The following is a 21,591-nucleotide window of genomic DNA, read 5'->3' as shown; positions in this document are numbered from 1 at the left end:
ACACCACCAATCAAACAAAGCTCAGAGGGTGCCATCAGGTATGTGGTGCAAATCCTCCTTTTTTCCAGCGAACACAGACCACTGCCGTGGCTGATGGACTGGGATATGAACTTTGATTTGCACCAACTCTACTTGAATTATCTTTCCGATGGAACCTTTTAGCACACCATGAAAAATCTTTAGTGACTTCTGGATGAGCAGAAGTTTTGCAATTTCTTTTTTTCTCACCCTTTTTCCAGCTGATAGATCCAGCACGCTAATTATTAGCCAGATTTCATCAACATTTTAAAACTGTCCTTGTTGTGATATCATGGAACTTTAAGCACACTTGTGGAATAAAAAGGGAGGAGATATTAATTTACCAATGTGTGTTAGATATACATTTGCGGGACAGCTTTAGAACCAGTTTTCATCATAATGCATGAATTCCCAGGTTCCACTGAGATTAGAACTCAGATCACTGGATTAAGAGTGAATTTCTCACATTTCCACTATTTACACATGCTCTTTTACTGTTTTCAAAAGAAAATCCAGCCAGTTCCTTTGGTCTTGTGGTTCCATGGTGTAATGGTTAGCACTCTGGACTCTGAATACAGCAATCTGAGTTCAAATCTCAGTGGAACCTGAGTAATTCTTTGTGCATAGCGGTTTTATCTTTTCTGCTCACACTCAATTTGCCAATGCACATGGTTTAACATAAAAAGAGAAAGTTAAAATCCACATGGCAGAAAGATCTATCTATCAAGAAAGTTTAACTCAAAAGTTAAACTTGACTTCATGAAGCAAAACTCATATCATCTATGTCACACCAAGCAATCGTACTCTATGACTTGTGCCAATGTTCGCATGACACTTTTTCCAGGTGGTTGAAACTGACCAGGATTTCAAGCCGAAACGGCCTCAAGAAACGACAGCGATTTTTTTCCTGAATCACCCTTTTTAGTGTTTTCCAGCATTTTTTTAAACATAGTTTGGTGATGTTTTTCTAAGTATTGTTTTGGGCATCAAATGAGTTTGTTTAAGTTTCTTTTTTGCTCGCAAAATGCTGTGAACGTCACTCAGGAACCTTCCAGGGGTCTTTCTAACCTACTCATTGACTTGTATAGCAAGTATAAAGCAAGCAAAATATACCTGAAAAATGATATGCTCACTTCTGTTAACCGCTTGGCGTTTTGGGAAACTTAATGAGGTTAAAAGACGCTCAATACCTGATCATATGAACAGCAAGTCTTCTTGCATGGAAATGAATCTGTTCAAACTATTGAGCATTTTCAAAGCCTTTTTCAGGAGGTGTTTGGAACAAAGTCACTCTAAATCCGCCTTATGAATTTTAATAAACCTTGAACTGTAAAAGGTTCCAATTGATGATACCTTTAAATCAGATTTTTACATTTCAGTGAGGCCTGGAATTTTGTTTCCAATTGAAATCTTCCATTTTCTGAAATGTCTTCCAGAAGGATAATCACTGATATTGATCATGGTGCTATAAGAAAAGGAGTGAAACTCTTAAGAATGAAACAGTGTCAGAGTAGTTGTGGCCAAGTGGTTAAGGCAATGGACTAGAAATCCATTGGAACAAAGTCACTCTAAATCCGCCTTATGAATTTTAATAAACCTTGAACTGTAAAAAGTTCCAATTGATGATACCTTTAAATCAGATTTTTACATTTCAGTGAGGCCTGGAATTTTGTTTCCAATTGAAATCTTCCATTTTCTGAAATGTCTTCCAGAAGGAAAATCACTGATATTGATCATGGTGCTATAAGAAAAGGTGTGAAACTCTTAAGAATGAAACAGTGTTTGAGTAGTTGTGGCCAAGTGGTTAAGGCAATGGACTAGAAATCCATTGGGGTCTTCCCGCGTAGGTTCAAATCCTGCCAACTACGTTTAACTTCATGTAACATTTTGACGAATTATCTGAGTAGATCAATTTCCACATTCCCAAGTCTATCCCCCACAGAAATGGTCTGTAATCTATGGATTGTATTTGTAGAACCAGCTGAACTGCATCTGTAGATCTTCTTTTGATTAGTCAGCCGGGTGAGATGTCACTTGTGCATCACACCACCAATCAAACAAAGCTCAGAGGGTGCCATCAGGTATGTGGTGCAAATCCTCCTTTTTTCCAGCGAACACAGACCACTGACATGGCTGATGGACTGGGATATGAACTTTGATTTGCACCAACTCTACTTGAATTATCTTTCCGATGGAACCTTTTAGCACACCAAGAAAAATCTTTAGTGACTTCTGGATGAGCAGAAGTTTTGCAATTTCTTTTTTTCTCACCCTTTTTCCAGCTGATAGATCCAGCACGCTAATTATTAGCCAGATTTCATCAACATTTTAAAACTGTCCTTGTTGTGATATCATGGAACTTTAAGCACACTTGTGGAATAAAAAGGGAGGAGATATTAATTTACCAATGTGTGTTAGATATACATTTGTGGGACAGCTTTAGAACCAGTTTTCATCATAATGCATGAATTCCCAGGTTCCACTGAGATTAGAACTCAGATCACTGGATTAAGAGTGAATTTCTCACATTTCCACTATTTACACATGCTCTTTTACTGTTTTCAAAAGAAAATCCAGCCAGCTTCATTGGTCATGTGGTTCCATGGTGTAATGGTTAGCACTCTGGACTCTGAATCCCGTGATCTGCGTTCAAATCTCAGTGGAGCCTGAGAAATTCTTTGTGCATAACTGGTTTATCTTTTCTGCTCACACTCAATTTCCAATGCACATGGTTTAACATAAGAAGAGAAAGTTAAAATCCACATGGCAAAAAGATCTATCTATCAAGAAAGTTTAACTCAAAAGTAGTGTTGAGCCACCCCCGTAGTGTTTGGGTTCGGTTCGGTTCGTCGAACACCGGGATGTCCGAACAACTGTTCGTCGAACACCTTAGAACACCGTCGAACACCGTTAAAACCAATGGCAGGCAAACAAAAACACATAGGAACACATAGAAAACACCTTCAAAGGTGTCCAAAAGCTGACAAACTGCTCAGAAGACGCTTTCTTTAAAAAAGCCGGCCGGCAATTCAGCAGCGGCATACACCGGTACCCGACTATTTAGACATGAAGGAATAGAGCATCACACATAGATTAGATAGATAGAAACATGTCAGTCACATATATATGAAGTACAGTGACAGTGTTGCTTACTGTACTTGTCATTTAGTGTAAAGGATTTATTAAAAAATATAATAGTGTTTTCGTGCACCGTCTCTTTAAAAAAGCCGGCCGGCAATTCAGCAGCGGTACCCGACAATTTATAACAGACAGAATAGAGCTTCACACATAGATTAGATAGATAGAAACATGTCAGTCACATATATAAGAAGTACAGTGACAGTGTTGCTTACTGTACTTGTCATTTACTGCAAAGAATTTATTTAAAAAAATAATAGTGTTTTCATGCACCGTCTCTTTAAAAAAGCCGGCCGGCAATTCAGCATCTGTACCCGACAATTTAGAATAGAAGGAATAGAGAATCACACATAGATTAGATAGATAGAAACATGTCAGTCACATATATATGAAGTACAGTGACAGTGTTGGTTACTGTACTTGTCATTTAGTGTAAAGGATTTATTAAAAAATATAATAGTGTTTTCGTTCACCGTCTCTTTAAAAAAGCCGGCCGGTAATTCAGCAGCGGTACCCGACAATTTAGAATAGAAGGAATAGAGAATCACACATAGATTAGATAGATAGAAACATGTCAGTCACATATATATGAAGCACAGTGACAGTGTTGCTTACTGTACTTGTCATTTAGTGTAAAGGATTTATTAAAAAATATAATAGTGTTTTCGTGCACCGTCTCTTTAAAAAAGCCGGCCGGCAATTCAGCAGCGGTACCCGACAATTTATAACAGACAGAATAGAGCTTCACACATAGATTAGATAGATAGAAATATGTCAGTCACATATATATGAAGTACTGTGACAGTGTTGCTTTCTGTACTTGTCATTTACTGCAAAGGATTTATTAAAAAAAATAATAGTGTTTTCATGCACTGTCTCTTTAAAAAAGCCGGCCGGCAATTCAGCATCTGTACCCGACAATTTATAACAGACAGAATAGAGCTTCACACATAGATTAGATAGATAGAAACATGTCAGTCACATATATAATAAGTACAGTGACAGTGTTGGTTACTGTACTTGTCATTTAGTATTAAAATAAAGGATTTATTATTAAAAAAAATTGGCGTGGGGTTCCCCGTAATTTTAGTCTCTAGCGGAGGTTAAGCAGACAGCTGGGGCAGATGTTTGAAGCCTGGGACGGGGGTAATACCCACGGAGCTTCCCAGGCTACTAATATCAGCCCCCAGCTGAATACCTAGCCTTTACTAGCTATTATTATGGAGGACCCCCCCAAAAAAATGACGTGGGGTCCCCCCTAATTTAATAGCTAGCAAAGGCTAGGCAGACAGCTGGGGGCTGATATTAATAGCCCAGGAAGGGAACCATGAATATTGGCTCCCTCCCAGGCTAGAAACACCAGCCGTCAGCCGCCCCAGAAATGGCGCATCCATAGGATGCGCCAATTCTGGCACTTAGCCTCGCTCTTCCACGCTGCCCTGGTGCGGTGGCAGGGGATAATAGGGTTGGGGTTGATGTCAGCTTATAATGCCAGCTGACATCAAGCCCAGGTTAGTAATGGAGAGGCGTGTATAAGACACCCCCATTACTAACCCCATAGTCAAAGTTAAAAAAAAAACACAAACACCCAGAATAAAGTCCTTTAATTGAAATAAAGACACAATTCTTTATTGTTCTAAATTAAACCATACTTACCATCACGCCCATTCCAGCTGAAGCCAACGATCTCCTGCAATAAAAGAAAAATAATAAAGCAACCTCATCCTTACCTTTCCATGGTTCCCAGGACAGCTCCAGCACTGCTACATCGAGATGACAGGCTGGACCGCAGCAGAACGCTGCCATCCAGCTTGCCATGCCGCAGACACTGAGAAGCGCAGGCATGCTTGCGCTCCTCAGTGTCTGACTGTGACGGCATCCAGATGAGCCGACAATGAACTCGGCTCACCTCATGTACGTCACTGACAGCGTGGGAAAATTCTCCTGCACTCAGCGCTTCAGCGTGAGAATTTTCCCACGCTGTCAGTGACGTGCATGAGGTGAGCCGAGTTCATTGGACATGACCTCGGCTCATCTGGATGCCGTCACAGCCAGACACTGAGTAGCGCAATCATGCCTGCGCTTCTCAGTGTCTGCGGGATGACAGGCTGGATGGCAGCGTTCTGCTGCGGTCCAGCCTGTCATCTCGATGTAGCAGAGCTGAAGCTGTCGTGGGAGCCATGGAAAGGTAAGGATGATGTTGCTTTATTATTTTACTTTTATTGCAGGAGATCATTGGCTTCAGCTGGAATGGGCGTGGCGGTAAGTATGGTTTAATTTAGAACAATAAAGAATTGTGTGTTTATTTCAATTAAAGGACTTTTTTCTGGGTGTTTGTGTTTTTTTTAAATAATTTACTAGAAATTCATGGTGGTCATGTCTAATATTGGCGTGACCCCATGAATTTCGGGCTTAGGGCCAGCTGATAATGCCAAGCTGGCCTTAACCCCTTTATTACCCAGTGAGCCACCGCACCAGGGCCCTGGATGAGTTGGGTACAGCGCCAGAAGATGGCGCTTCTATGAACGCGCCATTTTCCGGGGCGGCTGCGGACTGCAATTTGCAGCGGGTGGGGCCCAGAAAGCTTGGGTCTCCCTGCGCTGCAGATTCCAGCCCCCAGCTGCCTAGTTGTACCTGGCTGGACACAAAAATAGGGCGAAGCTCCACGTATTTTTTTTTTAAATTCATGGAATAATTAAGAAAAAAAGGGCTTCCCTATATTGTTGTGTCCGGCTAGGTACAAATAGGCAGCTGGTGGTTGGGAGCAGCCCGTTCCTGCCTGCTGTACCTGACTGGACACAAATATAGGGCGAAGCACCACATCAATTTTTTTTTCATTATTTCATGAATTTCCTGAAATAATTTAAAAAAAATTGACGTGGGGCTTCGCCCTATATTTGTGTCCAGTCAGGTACAGCAGGCAGGAACGGGTTGCCCCCAACCACCAGCTGCCTATTTGTACCTGGCCAGACACAACAATATAGGGAAGCCCTTTTTTAAAAAAATTATTTCATGAAATAATTTAAAAAAAATTGACGTGAGGCTTCGCACTATATTTGTGTCCAGCCAGGTACAGCAGGCAGGGACGGGCTGCCCCCAACCACCAGCTGCCTATTTGTACCTGGTTGGACACAACAATATAGGGAAGCCCTTTTTTTCTTAATTATTCCATGAATTTCATGAAATAATTAAAAAAAAAAATGCGTGGGGCTTCGCCCTATTTTTGTGCCCAGTCAGGTACAACTAGGCAGCTGGGGGCTGGAATCTGCAGCGCAGAGAGGCCCAAGCTTTCTGGACCCCACCCGCTGCATATTGCAGTCCGCAGCCGCCCCGGAAAATGGCGCGTTCATAGAAGCGCCATCTTCTGGCGCTGTACCCAACTCATCCAGGGCCCTGGTGCGGTGGCTCACTGGGTAATAAAGGGGTTAAGGCCAGCTTGGCATTATCAGCTGGCCCTAAGCCCGAAATTCATGGGGTCACGCCAATATTAGACATGACCACCATGAATTTCTAGTAAAGTATTTAAAAAAACACAACACCCAGAATAAAGTCCTTTAATTGAAATAAACACACAATTCTTTATTGTTCTAAATTAAACCATACTTACCGTCACGCCCATTCCAGCTGAAGCCAATGTCTTCTGCAATAAAAGTAAAATAATAAAGCAACCTCATCCTTACCTTTCCATGGTTCCCACGACAGCTTCAGCTCTGCTACATCGAGATGACAGGCTGGACCGCAGCAGAACGCTGCCATCCAGCCTGTCATCCCGCGGACACTCAGTAGCGCAGGCATGCTTGCGCTCCTCAGTGTCTCGCTGTGACGGCATAAAGATGAGACAAGCTCATGTCCAATGAACTCGGCGCACCTCATGCACGTCACTGACAGCGTGGGAGAATTCTCCTGCACTCAGCACTTCAGCGTGAAAATTCTCCCACGCTGTCAGTGACGTACATGAGGTCAGCTGAGTTCATTGGACATGAATGAGCTCACCTCATGCACGTCACTGACAGCGTGGGAAAATTCTCACGCTGAAGCGCTGAGTGCAGGAGAATTTTCCCACGCTGTCAGTGACGTGCATGAGGTGAGCTCATTCATGTCCAATGATCTCAGCTCACCTCATGCACGTCACTGACAGCGTGGGAAAATTCTCCTGCACTCAGCGCTACAGCGTTAGAATTCTCCCACGCTGTCAGTGACGTGCATGAGGTGAGCTCATTCATGTCCAATGAACTCAGCTGACCTCATGCACGTCACTGACAGCGTGGGAGAATTCTCACGCTGAAGTGCTGAGTGCAGGAGAATTCTCCCACGCTGTCAGTGACGTGCATGAGGTGCGCCGAGTTCATTGGACATGAACTCGTCTCATCTTTATGCCGTCACAGCCAGACACTGCAGAGCGCAAGCATGCCTGCGCTTCTCAGTGTCTGTGGGATGACAGGCTGGATGGCAGCGTTCTGCTGCGGTCCAGCCTGTTATCTCGATGTAGCAGAGCTGAAGCTGTCGTGGGAACCATGGAAAGGTAAGGATGAGGTTGCTTTATTATTTTTCTTTTATTGCAGGAGATCGTTGGCTTCAGCTGGAATGGGCGTGACGGTAAGTATGGTTTAATTTAGAACAATAAAGGAATGTGTCTTTATTTCAATTAAAGGACTTTATTCTGGGTGTTTGTGTTTTCTTTTAACTTTGACTATGGGGTTAGTAATGGGGGTGTCTTATAGACGCCTCTCCATTACTAACCTGGGCTTGATGTCAGCTGGCATTATAAGCTGACATCAACCCCAACCCTATTACCCCCTGCCACCGCACCAGGGCAGCGTGGAAGAGCGAGGCTAAGTGCCAGAATTGGCGCATCCTATGGATGCGCCATTTCTGGGGCGGCTGACGGCTGGTGTTTCTAGCCTGGGAGGGGGCCAATATTCATGGTTCCCTTCCTGGGCTATTAATATCAGCCCCCAGCTGTCTGCCTAGCCTTTGCTAGCTATTAAATTAGGGGGGACCCCACGTCATTTTTTTGGGGGGTCCCCCATTTTAATAGCTAGTAAAGGCTAGGTATTCAGCTGGGGGCTGATATTAGTAGTCTGGGAAGCTCCGTGGGTATTACCCCCTTCCCAGGCTTCAAACATCTGCCCCAGCCGTCTGCTTAACCTCCGCTAGAGACTAAAATTACGGGGAACCCCACGCCAATTTTTTTTAATAATAAATCCTTTATTTTAATACTAAATGACAAGTACAGTAACCAACACTGTCACTGTACTTATTATATATGTGACTGACATGTTTCTATCTATCTAATCTATGTGTGAAGCTCTATTCTGTCTGTTATAAATTGTCGGGTACAGATGCTGAATTGCCGGCCGGCTTTTTTAAAGAGACGGTGCATGAAAACACTATTATTTTTTTTAATAAATCCTTTGCAGTAAATGACAAGTACAGTAAGCAACACTGTCACAGTACTTCATATATATGTGACTGACATGTTTCTATCTATCTAATCTATGTGTGAAGCTCTATTCTGTCTGTTATAAATTGTCGGGTACCGCTGCTGAATTGCCGGCCGGCTTTTTTAAAGAGACGGTGCACGAAAACACTATTATATTTTTTAATAAATCCTTTACACTAAATGACAAGTAAAGTAAGCAACACTGTCACTGTACTTCGTATATATGTGGCTGACATGTTTCTATCTATCTAATCTATGTGTGATTCTCTATTCCTTCTATTCTAAATTGTCGGGTACAGATGCTGAATTGCCGGCCGGCTTTTTTAAAGAGACGGTGCATGAAAACACTATTATTTTTTTTGATAAATCCTTTACACTAAATGACAAGTACAGTAAGCAACACTGTCACTGTGCTTCTTATATGTGTGACTGACATGTTTCTATCTATCTAATCTATGTGTGATTCTCTATTCTTTCTGTTCTAAATTGTCGGGTACCAGTGTATGCCGCTGATGAATTGCCGGCTTTTCATGTTTCACTGTGAGCACTGTTCCCATCGATTTGGGCAATCACTGTAATGCCACAACCACCATGGCTGTGGCATTACAGTGAGTGGCAGACAATCCCTGCATGATTGGTGCTCTAAATAGCGCCAGACATGCAGGACACGCTTTTGGTGCACGAACAGCTATCGAACATAACCTCGAACAGCCGAATTTTTTGCAAATCGTTCGGGTTCGTCGAACAACTCGAACACCGCCCAAAACAGCTCGAATTTGAGATTGGCGAACAGTTCTAGTTGAACACCGCTCATCTCTACTCAAAAGTTAAACTTGACTTCATGAAGCAAAACTCATATATCATCTACAGTCATGGCCAAAAGTTTTGAGAATGACACCAAAATTATATTTTCACATGATCTGCTGGCCTCTGATTTTTATTAGTGTTTGTCTGATGTTTATATCACATACAGAAATATAATTGCAATCATATTATGAGTACCAATAGGTTATATTGACAGTTAGAATGAGTTAATGCAGCAAGTCAATATTTGCAGTGTTGCCCCTTCTTCTTCAAGACCTGTGTAATTCTCCCTGGCATGCTCTCAATCAACTTTTGGACCAAATCCTGACTGATAGCAGTTCATTCTTGCATAATCAATGCTCGCATTTTGCCAGAATTTGTTGGTTTTTGTTTGTCCACCCGTCTCTTGATGATTGACCACAAGTTCTCAATGGGATTAAGATCTGGGGAGTTTCCAGGCCATGGACCCAAAATCTCTATGTTTTGTTCCATGAGCCATTTTGTTATCACCTTTGCTTTATGGCAAGGTGCTCCATCATGCTGGAAAAGGCATTTTTGGGCACCAAACTGCTCTTGGACGGTTGGGAGAAGTTGCTCTTGGAGGACATTCTGGTACCATTCTTTATTCATGGCTGTGTTTTTAGGCAAGGCTGTGAGAGAGCCAATTCCCTTGGCTGAGAAGCAACCCCACACATGTATGGTTTCAGGATGCTTTACAGTTGGCATGAGACAAGACTGGTGGTAGCGCTCACCTCTTCTTCTCCGAATAAGCTGTTTTCCAGATGTCCCAAACAATCGAAAAGGGGATTCATCAGAGAAAATGACTTTGCCCCAGTCCTCAGCAGTCCACTCCCTGTACCTTTTGCAGAATATCAGTTGGTCCCTGATGTTTTTTCTGGAGAGAAGTGGCTTCTTTGCTGCCCTCCTTGAAACCAGCCCTTGCTCAAAGAGTCTCCGCCTCACAGTGCGTGCAGAAGAACTCACACCAGCCTGCTGCCATTCCTGAGCAAGCTCGGCACTGCTGGTAGTCCGATCCCGCAGCTGAAACAGTTTTAAGATACGGTCCTGGCGCTTGCTGGTCTTTCTTGGGCGCCTGGAGCCTTTTTGACAACAATGGAAGCTCTCTCCTTGAAGTTCTTGATGATGCGATAGATTGTTGACTGAGGTGCAATCTTTGTAGCTGCGATACTCTTCCCTGTTAGGCCATTTTTGTGCAGTGCAATGATGGCTGCACGTGTTTCTTTAGAGATAACCATGGTTAACTGAAGAGAAACAATGATACCAAGAAACAGCCTCCTTTTAAAGTGTCCAGTGATGTCATTCTTACTTAATCATGACTGATTGATCGCCAGCCCTGTCCTCATCAACACCCACACCTGTGTGTTAGCTGCTCCTTTTAAGGCAGGACTGCAATGATGTTGAAATGTGTTTTGGGGGTTAAAGTTCATTTTCTGGGCAAATATTGACTTTGCAAGTACAGTAAGTACTGTTAAGCTGATCACTCTTTGACATTCAGGAGTATATGCAAATTGCCATTACACAAAATGAAGCAGCAAACTTTGGAAAAATTACTATTTGTCTCATTCTCAATACTTTTGGCCATGACTGTATGTCACACCAAGCAATCGTACTCTGTGACTTGTGCCAATGTTCGCATGACACTTTTTCCAGGTGGTTGAAACTGACCAGGATTTCAAGCCGAAACGGCCTCAAGAAACGACAGCGATTTTTTTCCTGAATCACCCTTTTTAGTGTTTTCCAGCATTTTTGTAAACATAGTTTGGTGATGTTTTTCTAAGTATTGTTTTGGGCATCAAATGAGTTTGTTTAAGTTTCTTTTTTGCTCGCAAAATGCTGTGAACATCACTCAGGAACCTTCCAGGGGTCTTTCTAACCTACTCATTGACTTGTATAGCAAGTATAAAGCAAGCAAAATATACCTGAAAATGATATGCTCACTTCTGTTAACCGCTTGGCATTTTGGGAAACTTAATGAGGTTAAAAGACGCTCAATACCTGATCATATGAACAGCAAGTCTTTTTGCATGGAAATGAATCTGTTCAAACTATTGAGCATTTTCAAAGCCTTTTTCAGGAGGTGTTTGGAACAAAGTCACTCTAAATCCGCCTTATGAATTTTAATAAACCTTGAACTGTAAAAGGTTCCAATTGATGATACCTTTAAATCAGATTTTTACATTTCAGTGAGGCCTGGAATTTTGTTTCCAATTGAAATCTTCCATTTTCTGAAATGTCTTCCAGAAGGATAATCACTGATATTGATCATGGTGCTATAAGAAAAGGTGTGAAACTCTTAAGAATGAAACAGTGTCTGAGTAGTTGTGGCCGAGCGGTTAAGGCAATGGACTAGAAATCCATTGGGGTATTCCATTGTAGGTTCAAATCCTGGCAATTACATTTAACTTCATGTAACACTTTAATTATCTGAGTAGATCAATTTCCACATTCCCAAGTCTATCTCCCACAGAAATGGTCTGTAATCTATGGATTGTATTTGTAAAACTAGCTTAACAGCATCTGTAAATCTTTTTTTGATTAGTCAGCCGGGTGAGATGTCACTTGTGCATCACACCACCAATCAAACAAAGCTCAGAGGGTGCCATCAGGTATGTGGTGCAAATCCTCCTTTTTTCCAGCGAACACAGACCACTGCCGAGGCTGATGGACTGGGATATGAACTTTGATTTGCACCAACTCTACTTGAATTATCTTTCCGATGGAACCTTTTAGCACACCATGAAAAATCTTTAGTGACTTCTGGATGAGCAGAAGTTTTGCAATTTCTTTTTTTCTCACCCTTTTTCCAGCTGATAGATCCAGCACGCTAATTATTAGCCAGATTTCATCAACATTTTAAAACTGTCCTTGCTGTGATATCATGAGACTTTAAGCACACTTGTGGAATAAAAAGGGAGGAGATATTAATTTACCAATGTGTGTTAGATATACATTTGCGGGACAGCTTTAGAACCAGTTTTCATCATAATGCATGAATTCCCAGGTTCCACTGAGATTAGAACTCAGATCCCTGGATTAAGAGTGAATTTCTCACATTTCCACTATTTACACATGCTCTTTTACTGTTTTCAAAAGAAAATCCAGCCAGCTTCATTGGTCATATGGTTCCATGGTGTAATGGTTAGCACTCTGGACTCTGAATCCAGCGATCTGAGTTCAAATCTCAGTGGAATCTAAGAAATTCTTTGTGCATAGCGGTTTTATCTTTTCTGCTCACACTCAATTTGCCAATGCACATGGTTTAACATAAAAAGAGAAAGCTAAAATCCACATGGCAAAAAGATCTATCTATCAAGAAAGTTTAACTCAAAAGTTAAACTTGACTTCATGAAGCAAAACTCATATCATCTATGTCACACCAAGCAATCGTACTCTTTGATTTGTGCCAATGTTCGCATGACACTTTTTCCAGGTGGTTGAAACTGACCAGGATTTCAAGTCGAAACGGCCTCAAGAAACGACAGCGATTCTTTTCCTGAATCACCCTTTTTAGTGTTTTCCAGCATTTTTGTAAACATAGTTTGGTGATGTTTTTCTAAGTATTGTTTTGGGCATCAAATGAGTTTGTTTAAGTTTCTTTTTAGCTCGCAAAATGCTGTGAACGTCACTCAGGAACCTTCCAGTGGTCTTTCTAACCTACTCATTGACTTGTATAGCAAGTATAAAGCAAGCAAAATATACCTGAAAAATGATATGCTCACTTCTGTTAACCGCTTGGCGTTTTGGGAAACTTAATGAGGTTAAAAGACGCTCAATACCTGATCATATGAACAGCAAGTCTTTTTGCATGGAAATTAATCTGTTCAAACTATTGAGCATTTTCAAAGCCTTTTTCAGGAGGTGTTTGGAACAAAGTCACTCTAAATCCACCTTATGAATTTTAATAAACCTTGAACTGTAAAAGGTTCCAATTGATGATACCTTTAAATCAGATTTTTACATTTCAGTGAGGCCTGAAAGTTTGTTTCCAATTGAAATCTTCCATTTTCTGAAATGTCTTCCAGAAGGATAATCACTGATATTGATCATGGTGCTATAAGAAAAGGTGTGAAACTCATAAGAATGAAACAGTGTCTGAATAGTTGTGGCCGAGTGGTTAAGGCGATGGACTAGAAATTCATTGGGGTCTTCCCGCGTAGGTTCAAATCCTGCCAACTACGTTTAAGTTCATGTAACATTTTGACGAATTATCTGAGTAGATCAATTTCCACATTCCCAAGTCTATCCCCCACAGAAATGGTCTGTAATCTATGGATTGTATTTGTAGAACCAGCTTAACAGCATCTGTAGATCTTCTTTTGATTAGTCAGTCGGGTGAGATGTCAATTGTGCATCACACCACCAATCAAGCAAAGCTCAGAGGGTGCCATCAGGTATGTGGTGCAAATCCTCCTTTTTTCCAGCGAACACAGACCACTGCCGTGGCTGATGGACTGGGATATGAACTTTGATTTGCACCAACTCTACTTGAATTATCTTTCCGATGGAACCTTTTAGCACACCATGAAAAATCTTTAGTGACTTCTGGATGAGCAGAAGTTTTGCAATTTCTTTTTTTCTCACCCTTTTTCCAGCTGATAGATCCAGCACGCTAATTATTAGCCAGATTTCATCAACATTTTAAAACTGTCCTTGTTGTGATATCATGGAACTTTAAGCACACTTGTGGAATAAAAAGGGAGGAGATATTAATTTACCAATGCGTGTTAGATATACATTTGCGGGACAGCTTTATAACCAGTTTTCATCATAATGCATGAATTCCCAGGTTCCACTGAGATTAGAACTCAGATCACTGGATTAAGAGTGAATTTCTCACATTTCCACTATTTACACATGCTCTTTTACTGTTTTCAAAAGAAAATCCAGCCAGCTTCATTGGTCATATGGCTCCATGGTGTAATGGTTAGCACTCAGGACTCTGCTCACACTCAATTTGCCAATGCACATGGTTTAACATAAAAAGAGAAAGTTAAAATCCACATGGCAAAAAGATCTATCTATCAAGAAAGTTTAACTCAAAAGTTAAACTTGACTTCATGAAGCAAAACTCATATCATCTATGTCACACCAAGCAATCATACTCTATGACTTGTGCCAATGTTCGCATGACACTTTTTCCAGGTGGTTGAAACTGACCAGGATTTCAAGCCGAAACGGCCTCAAGAAACGACAGCGATTCTTTTCCTGAATCACCCATTTTAGTGTTTTCCAGCATTTTTGTAAACATACTTTGGTGATGTTTTTCTAAGTATTGTTTTGGGCATCAAATGAGTTTGTTTAAGTTTCTTTTTTGCTCGCAAAATGCTGTGAACGTCACTCAGGAACCTTCCAGGGGTCTTTCTAACCTACTCATTGACTTGTATAGCAAGTATAAAGCAAGCAAAATATACCTGAAAAATGATATGCTCACTTCTGTTAACCGCTTGGCGTTTTGGGAAACTTAATGAGGTTAAAAGACGCTCAATACCTGATCATATGTACAGCAAGTCTTTTTGCATGGAAATGAATCTGTTCAAACTATTGAGCATTTTCAAAGCCTTTTTCAGGAGGTGTTTGGAACAAAGTCACTCTAAATGCACCTTATGAATTTTAATAAACCTTGAACTGTAAAAGGTTCCAATTGATGATACCTTTAAATCAGATTTTTACATTTCAGTGAGGCCTGGAATTTTGTTTCCAATTGAAATCTTCCATTTTCTGAAATGTCTTCCAGAAGGATAATCACTGATATTGATCATGGTGCTATAAGAAAAGGTGTGAAACTCATAAGAATGAAACAGTGTCTGAGTAGTTGTGGCCGAGTGGTTAAGGTGATGGATTAGAAATCCATTGGGGTCTTCCCGCGTAGGTTCAAATCCTGCCAACTATATTTAACTTCATGTAACATTTTGACGAATTATCTGAGTAGATCAATTTCCACATTCCCAAGTCTATCCCCCACAGAAATGGTATGTAATCTATGGATTGTATTTGTAGAACCAGCTTAACAGCATCTGTAGATCTTCTTTTGATTAGTCAGCCGGGTGAGATGTCAATTGTGCATCACACCACCAATCAAACAAAGCTCAGAGGGTGCCATCAGGTATGTGGTGCAAATCCTCCTTTTTTCCAGTGAATACAGACCACTGCCGTGGCTGATGGACTGGGATATGAACTTTGATTTGCACCAACTCTACTTGAATTATCTTTCCGATGGAACCTTTTAGCACACCATGAAAAATCTTTAGTGACTTCTGGATGAGCAGAAGTTTTGCAATTTCTTTTTTTCTCACCCTTTTTCCAGCTGATAGATCCAGCACGCTAATTATTAGCCAGATTTCATCAACATTTTAAAACTGTCCTTGTTGTGATATCATGGAACTTTAAGCACACTTGTGGAATAAAAAGGGAGGAGATATTAATTTACCAATGTGTGTTAGATATACATTTGTGGGACAGCTTTAGAACCAGTTTTCATCATAATGCATGAATTCCCAGGTTCCACTGAGATTAGAACTCAGATCACTGGATTAAGAGTGAATTTCTCACATTTCCACTATTTACACATGCTCTTTTACTGTTTTCAAAAGAAAATCCAGCCAGCTTCATTGGTCATGTGGTTCCATGGTGTAATGGTTAGCACTCTGGACTCTGAATCCAGTGATCTGAGTTCAAATCTCAGTGGAACCTGAGAAATTCTTTGTGCATAGAGGTTTTATCTTTTCTGCTCACTCTCAATTTGCCAATGCACATGGTTTAACATAAAAAGAGAAAGTTAAAATCCACATGGCAAAAAGATATATCTATCAAGGAAGTTTAACTCAAAAGTTAAACTTGACTTCATGAAGCAATACTCATATCATCTATGTCACACCAAGCAATCGTACTCTATGATTTGTGCCAATGTTCGCATGACACTTTTTCCAGGTGGTTGAAACTGACCAGGATTTCAAGTCGAAACGGCCTCAAGAAACGACAGCGATTCTTTTCCTGAATCACCCTTTTTAGTGTTTTCCAGCATTTTTGTAAACATAGTTTGGTGATGTTTTTCTAAGTATTGTTTTGGGCATCAAATGAGTTTGTTTAAGTTTCTTTTTAGCTCGCAAAATGCTGTGAACGTCACTCAGGAACCTTCCAGTGGTCTTTCTAACCTACTCATTGACTTGTATAGCAAGTATAAAGCAAGCAAAATATACCTGAAAAATGATATGCTCACTTCTGTTAACCGCTTGGCGTTTTGGGAAACTTAATGAGGTTAAAAGACGCTCAATACCTGATCATATGAACAGCAAGTCTTTTTGCATGGAAATGAATCTGTTCAAACTATTGAGTATTTTCAAAGCCTTTTTCAGGAGGTGTTTGGAACAAAGTCACTCTAAATCCACCTTATGAATTTTAATAAACCTTGAACTGTAAAAGGTTCCAATTGATGATACCTTTAAATCAGATTTTTACATTTCAGTGAGGCCTGGAATTTTGTTTCCAATTGAAATCTTCCATTTTCTGAAATGTCTTCCAGAAGGATAATCACTGATATTGATCATGGTGCTATAAGAAAAGGTGAGAAACTCATAAGAATGAAACAGTGTCTGAGTAGTTGTGGCCGAGTGGTTAAGGCGATGGACTAGAAATCCATTGGGGTCTTCCTGTGTAGGTTCAAATCCTGGCACCTACGTTTAACTTCATGTAACATTTTGAATAATTATCTGAGTAGATCAATTTCCACATTCCCAAGTCTATCCCCCACAGAAATGGTCAGTAATCTATGGATTGTATTTGTAGAACTAGCTTAACAGCATCTGTAAATCTTCTTTTGATTAGTCAGCCGGGTGAGATGTCACTTGTGCATCACACCACCAATCAAACAAAGCTCAGATTGTGCCATCAGGTATGTGGTGCAAATCCTCCTTTTTTCCAGCGAACACAGACCACTGCCGTGGCTGATGGACTGGGATATGAACTTTGATTTGCACCAACTCTACTTGAATTATCTTTCCGATGGAACCTTTTAGCACACCATGAAAAATCTTTAGTGACTTCTGGATGAGCAGAAGTTTTGCAATTTCTTTTTTTCTCACGCTTTTTCCAGCTGATAGATCCAGCACGCTAATTATTAGCCAGATTTCATCAACATTTTAAAACTGTCCTTGTTGTGATATCATGGAACTTTAAGCACACTTGTGGAATAAAAAGGGAGGAGATATTAATTTACCAATGTGTGTTAGATATACATTTGTGGGACAGCTTTAGAACCAGTTTTCATCATAATGCATGAATTCCCAGGTTCCACTGAGATTAGAACTCAGATCACTGGATTAAGAGTGAATTTCTCACATTTCCACTATTTACACATGCTCTTTTACTGTTTTCAAAAGAAAATCCAGCCAGCTTCATTGGTCATATGGTTCCATGGTGTAAAGGTTAGCACTCTGGACTTTTAATCCTGCGATCTGAGTTCAAATCTCAGTGGAACCTAAGAAATACTATGTGCATAGCGGTTTTATCTTTTCTGCTCACACTCAATTTGCCAATGCACATGGTTTAACATAAAAAGAGAAAGTTAAAATCCACATGGCAAAAAGATCTATCTATCAAGAAAGTTTAACTCAAAAGTTAAACTTGAGTTCATGAAGCAAAACTCATATCATCTATGTCACACCAAGCAATCGTACTCTATGATTTGTGCCAATGTTCGCATGACACTTTTTCCAGGAGGTTGAAACTGACCAGGATTTCAAGTCGAAACGGCCTCAAGAAACGACAGCGATTCTTTTCCTGAATCACCCTTTTTAGTGTTTTCCAGCATTTTTGTAAACATAGTTTGGTGATGTTTTTCTAAGTATTGTTTTAGGCATCAAATGAGTTTGTTTAAGTTTCTTTTTTGCTCGCAAAATGCTGTGAATGTCACTCAGGAACCTTCCAGGGGTCTTTCTAACCTACTCATTGACTTGTATAGCAAGTATAAAGCAAGCAAAATATACCTGAAAAATGATATGCTCACTTCTGTTAACCGCTTGGCGTTTTGGGAAACTTAATGAGGTTAAAAGACGCTCAATACCTGATCATATGAACAGCAAGTCTTTTTGCATGGAAATGAATCTGTTCAAACTATTGAGCATTTTCAAAGCCTTTTTCAGGAGGTGTTTGGAACAAAGTCACTCTAAATCCACCTTATGAATTTTAATAAACCTTGAACTGTAAAAGGTTCCAATTGATGATACCTTTAAATCAGATTTTTACATTTCAGTGAGGCCTGGAATTTTGTTTCCAATTGAAATCTTCCATTTTCTGAAATGTCTTCCAGAAGGATAATCACTGATATTGATCATGGTGCTATAAGAAAAGGTGTGAAACTCATAAGAATGAAACAGTGTCTGAGTATTTGTGGCCGAGTGGTTAAGGCGATGGACTAGAAATCCATTGGGGTCTTCCCGCGTAGGTTCAAATCCTGCCAACTATGTTTAACTTCATGTAATATTTTGACTAATTATCTGAGTAGATCAATTTCTACATTCCCAAGTCTATCCCCAACAGAAATGGTCTGTAATCTATGGATTGTATTTGTAGAACTAGCTTAACAGCATCTGTAAATCTTCTTTTGATTAGTCAGCCGGGTGAGATGTCACTTGTGCATCACACCACCAATCAAACAAAGCTCAGAGGGTGCCATCAGGTATGTGGTGCAAATCCTCCTTTTTTCCAGCGAACACAGACCACTGCCGTGGCTGATGGACTGGGATATGAACTTTGATTTGCACCAACTCTACTTGAATTATCTTTGCGATGGAACCTTTTAGCACACCATGAAAAATCTTTAGTGACTTCTGGATGAGCAGAAGTTTCGCAATTTCTTTTTTTCTCACCCTTTTTCCAGCTGATAGATCCAGCACGCTAATTATTAGCCAGATTTCATCAACATTTTAAAACTGTCCTTGTTGTGATATCATGGAACTTTAAGCACACTTGTGGAATAAAAAGGGAGGAGATATTAATTTACCAATGCGTGTTAGATATACATTTGCGGGACAGCTTTAGAACCAGTTTTCATCATAATGCATGAATTCCCAGGTTCCACTGAGATTAGAACTCAGATCACTGGATTAAGAGTGAATTTCTCACATTTCCACTATTTACACATGCTCTTTTACTGTTTTCAAAAGAAAATCCAGCCAGCTTCATTGGTCATATGGTTCCATGGTGTACTTTTTGGACTTTTAATCCAGCGATCTGAGTTCAAATCTCAGTGGAACCTAAGAAATACTATGTGCATAGCGGTTTTATCTTTTCTGCTCACACTCAATTTGCCAATGCACATGGTTTAACATAAAAAGAGAAAGTTAAAATCCACATGGCAAAAAGATCTATCTATCAAGAAAGTTTAACTCAAAAGTTAAACTTGACTTCATGAAGCAAAACTCATATCATCTATGTCACACCAAGCAATCGTACTCTATGATTTGTGCCAATGTTCGCATGACACTTTTTCCAGGTGGTTGAAACTGACCAGGATTTCAAGTCGAAACGGCCTCAAGAAACGACAGCGATTCTTTTCCTGAATCACCCTTTTTAGTGTTTTCCAGCATTTTTGTAAACATAGTTTGGTGATGTTTTTCTAAGTATTGTTTTAGGCATCAAATGAGTTTGTTTAAGTTTCTTTTTTGCTCGCAAAATGCTGTGAATGTCACTCAGGAACCTTCCAGGGGTCTTTCTAACCTACTCATTGACTTGTATAGCAAGTATAAAGCAAGCAAAATATACCTGAAAAATGATATGCTCACTTCTGTTAACCGCTTGGCGTTTTGGGAAACTTAATGAGGTTAAAAGACGCTCAATACCTGATCATATGAACAGCAAGTCTTTTTGCATGGAAATGAATCTGTTCAAACTATTGAGCATTTTCAAAGCCTTTTTCAGGAGGTGTTTGGAACAAAGTCACTCTAAATCCACCTTATGAATTTTAATAAACCTTGAACTGTAAAAGGTTCCAATTGATGATACCTTTAAATCAGATTTTTACATTTCAGTGAGGCCTGGAATTTTGTTTCCAATTGAAATCTTCCATTTTCTGAAATGTCTTCCAGAAGGATAATCACTGATATTGATCATGGTGCTATAAGAAAAGGTGTGAAACTCATAAGAATGAAACAGTGTCTGAGTATTTGTGGCCGAGTGGTTAAGGCGATGGACTAGAAATCCATTGGGGTCTTCCCGCGTAGGTTCAAATCCTGCCAACTATGTTTAACTTCATGTAATATTTTGACTAATTATCTGAGTAGATCAATTTCTACATTCCCAAGTCTATCCCCAACAGAAATGGTCTGTAATCTATGGATTGTATTTGTAGAACTAGCTTAACAGCATCTGTAAATCTTCTTTTGATTAGTCAGCCGGGTGAGATGTCACTTGTGCATCACACCACCAATCAAACAAAGCTCAGAGGGTGCCATCAGGTATGTGGTGCAAATCCTCCTTTTTTCCAGCGAACACAGACCACTGCCGTGGCTGATGGACTGGGATATGAACTTTGATTTGCACCAACTCTACTTGAATTATCTTTGCGATGGAACCTTTTAGCACACCATGAAAAATCTTTAGTGACTTCTGGATGAGCAGAAGTTTCGCAATTTCTTTTTTTCTCACCCTTTTTCCAGCTGATAGATCCAGCACGCTAATTATTAGCCAGATTTCATCAACATTTTAAAACTGTCCTTGTTGTGATATCATGGAACTTTAAGCACACTTGTGGAATAAAAAGGGAGGAGATATTAATTTACCAATGCGTGTTAGATATACATTTGCGGGACAGCTTTAGAACCAGTTTTCATCATAATGCATGAATTCCCAGGTTCCACTGAGATTAGAACTCAGATCACTGGATTAAGAGTGAATTTCTCACATTTCCACTATTTACACATGCTCTTTTACTGTTTTCAAAAGAAAATCCAGCCAGCTTCATTGGTCATATGGTTCCATGGTGTAATGGTTAGCACTCAGGACTCTGAATCCAGCTATTTGAGTTCAAATCTCAGTGGAATCTGAGAAATTCTTTGTGCATAGCGGTTTTATCTTTTCTGCTCACACTCAATTTGCCAATGCACATGGTTTAACATAAAAAGAGAAAGTTAAAATCCACATGGCAAAAAGATCTATTTATCAAGTAAGTTGAA

At 40.2% G+C, this 21,591-nt stretch overlaps 9 non-coding genes across 9 annotated transcripts; all 9 read left to right on the top strand.

Moving 5' to 3' along the window:
• The first annotated feature begins 553 nt into the window (after positions 1-553).
• TRNAQ-CUG (transfer RNA glutamine (anticodon CUG)) lies at positions 554-625 on the top strand. The gene has a single exon. It is a non-coding gene; the product is annotated as a tRNA-Gln (tRNA).
• A 1,179-nt stretch (positions 626-1,804) lies between these two features.
• Positions 1,805-1,886, top strand: TRNAS-AGA (transfer RNA serine (anticodon AGA)). Its single transcript has one exon. It is a non-coding gene; the product is annotated as a tRNA-Ser (tRNA).
• A 728-nt stretch (positions 1,887-2,614) lies between these two features.
• Positions 2,615-2,686, top strand: TRNAQ-CUG (transfer RNA glutamine (anticodon CUG)). Its single transcript has one exon. It is a non-coding gene; the product is annotated as a tRNA-Gln (tRNA).
• A 9,859-nt stretch (positions 2,687-12,545) lies between these two features.
• Positions 12,546-12,617, top strand: TRNAQ-CUG (transfer RNA glutamine (anticodon CUG)). Its single transcript has one exon. It is a non-coding gene; the product is annotated as a tRNA-Gln (tRNA).
• Positions 12,618-13,520: 903 nt separating this feature from the next.
• TRNAS-AGA (transfer RNA serine (anticodon AGA)) lies at positions 13,521-13,602 on the top strand. Its single transcript has one exon. It is a non-coding gene; the product is annotated as a tRNA-Ser (tRNA).
• A 1,630-nt stretch (positions 13,603-15,232) lies between these two features.
• On the top strand, positions 15,233-15,314 carry TRNAS-AGA (transfer RNA serine (anticodon AGA)). The gene has a single exon. It is a non-coding gene; the product is annotated as a tRNA-Ser (tRNA).
• Positions 15,315-16,042: 728 nt separating this feature from the next.
• Positions 16,043-16,114, top strand: TRNAQ-CUG (transfer RNA glutamine (anticodon CUG)). The gene has a single exon. It is a non-coding gene; the product is annotated as a tRNA-Gln (tRNA).
• Positions 16,115-18,802: 2,688 nt separating this feature from the next.
• On the top strand, positions 18,803-18,884 carry TRNAS-AGA (transfer RNA serine (anticodon AGA)). The gene has a single exon. It is a non-coding gene; the product is annotated as a tRNA-Ser (tRNA).
• A 1,695-nt stretch (positions 18,885-20,579) lies between these two features.
• TRNAS-AGA (transfer RNA serine (anticodon AGA)) lies at positions 20,580-20,661 on the top strand. The gene has a single exon. It is a non-coding gene; the product is annotated as a tRNA-Ser (tRNA).
• The last annotated feature ends 930 nt before the right edge of the window (positions 20,662-21,591 follow it).

The sequence above is a fragment of the Phyllobates terribilis genome, unplaced genomic scaffold (genome assembly GCF_046119375.1).
Source record: "Phyllobates terribilis strain yellow unplaced genomic scaffold, ASM4611937v1 Scaffold_13__5_contigs__length_258822181, whole genome shotgun sequence".
Lineage (NCBI taxonomy): Eukaryota > Metazoa > Chordata > Amphibia > Anura > Dendrobatidae > Phyllobates > Phyllobates terribilis.
This window is presented reverse-complemented; position numbering and strand designations above follow the sequence as displayed.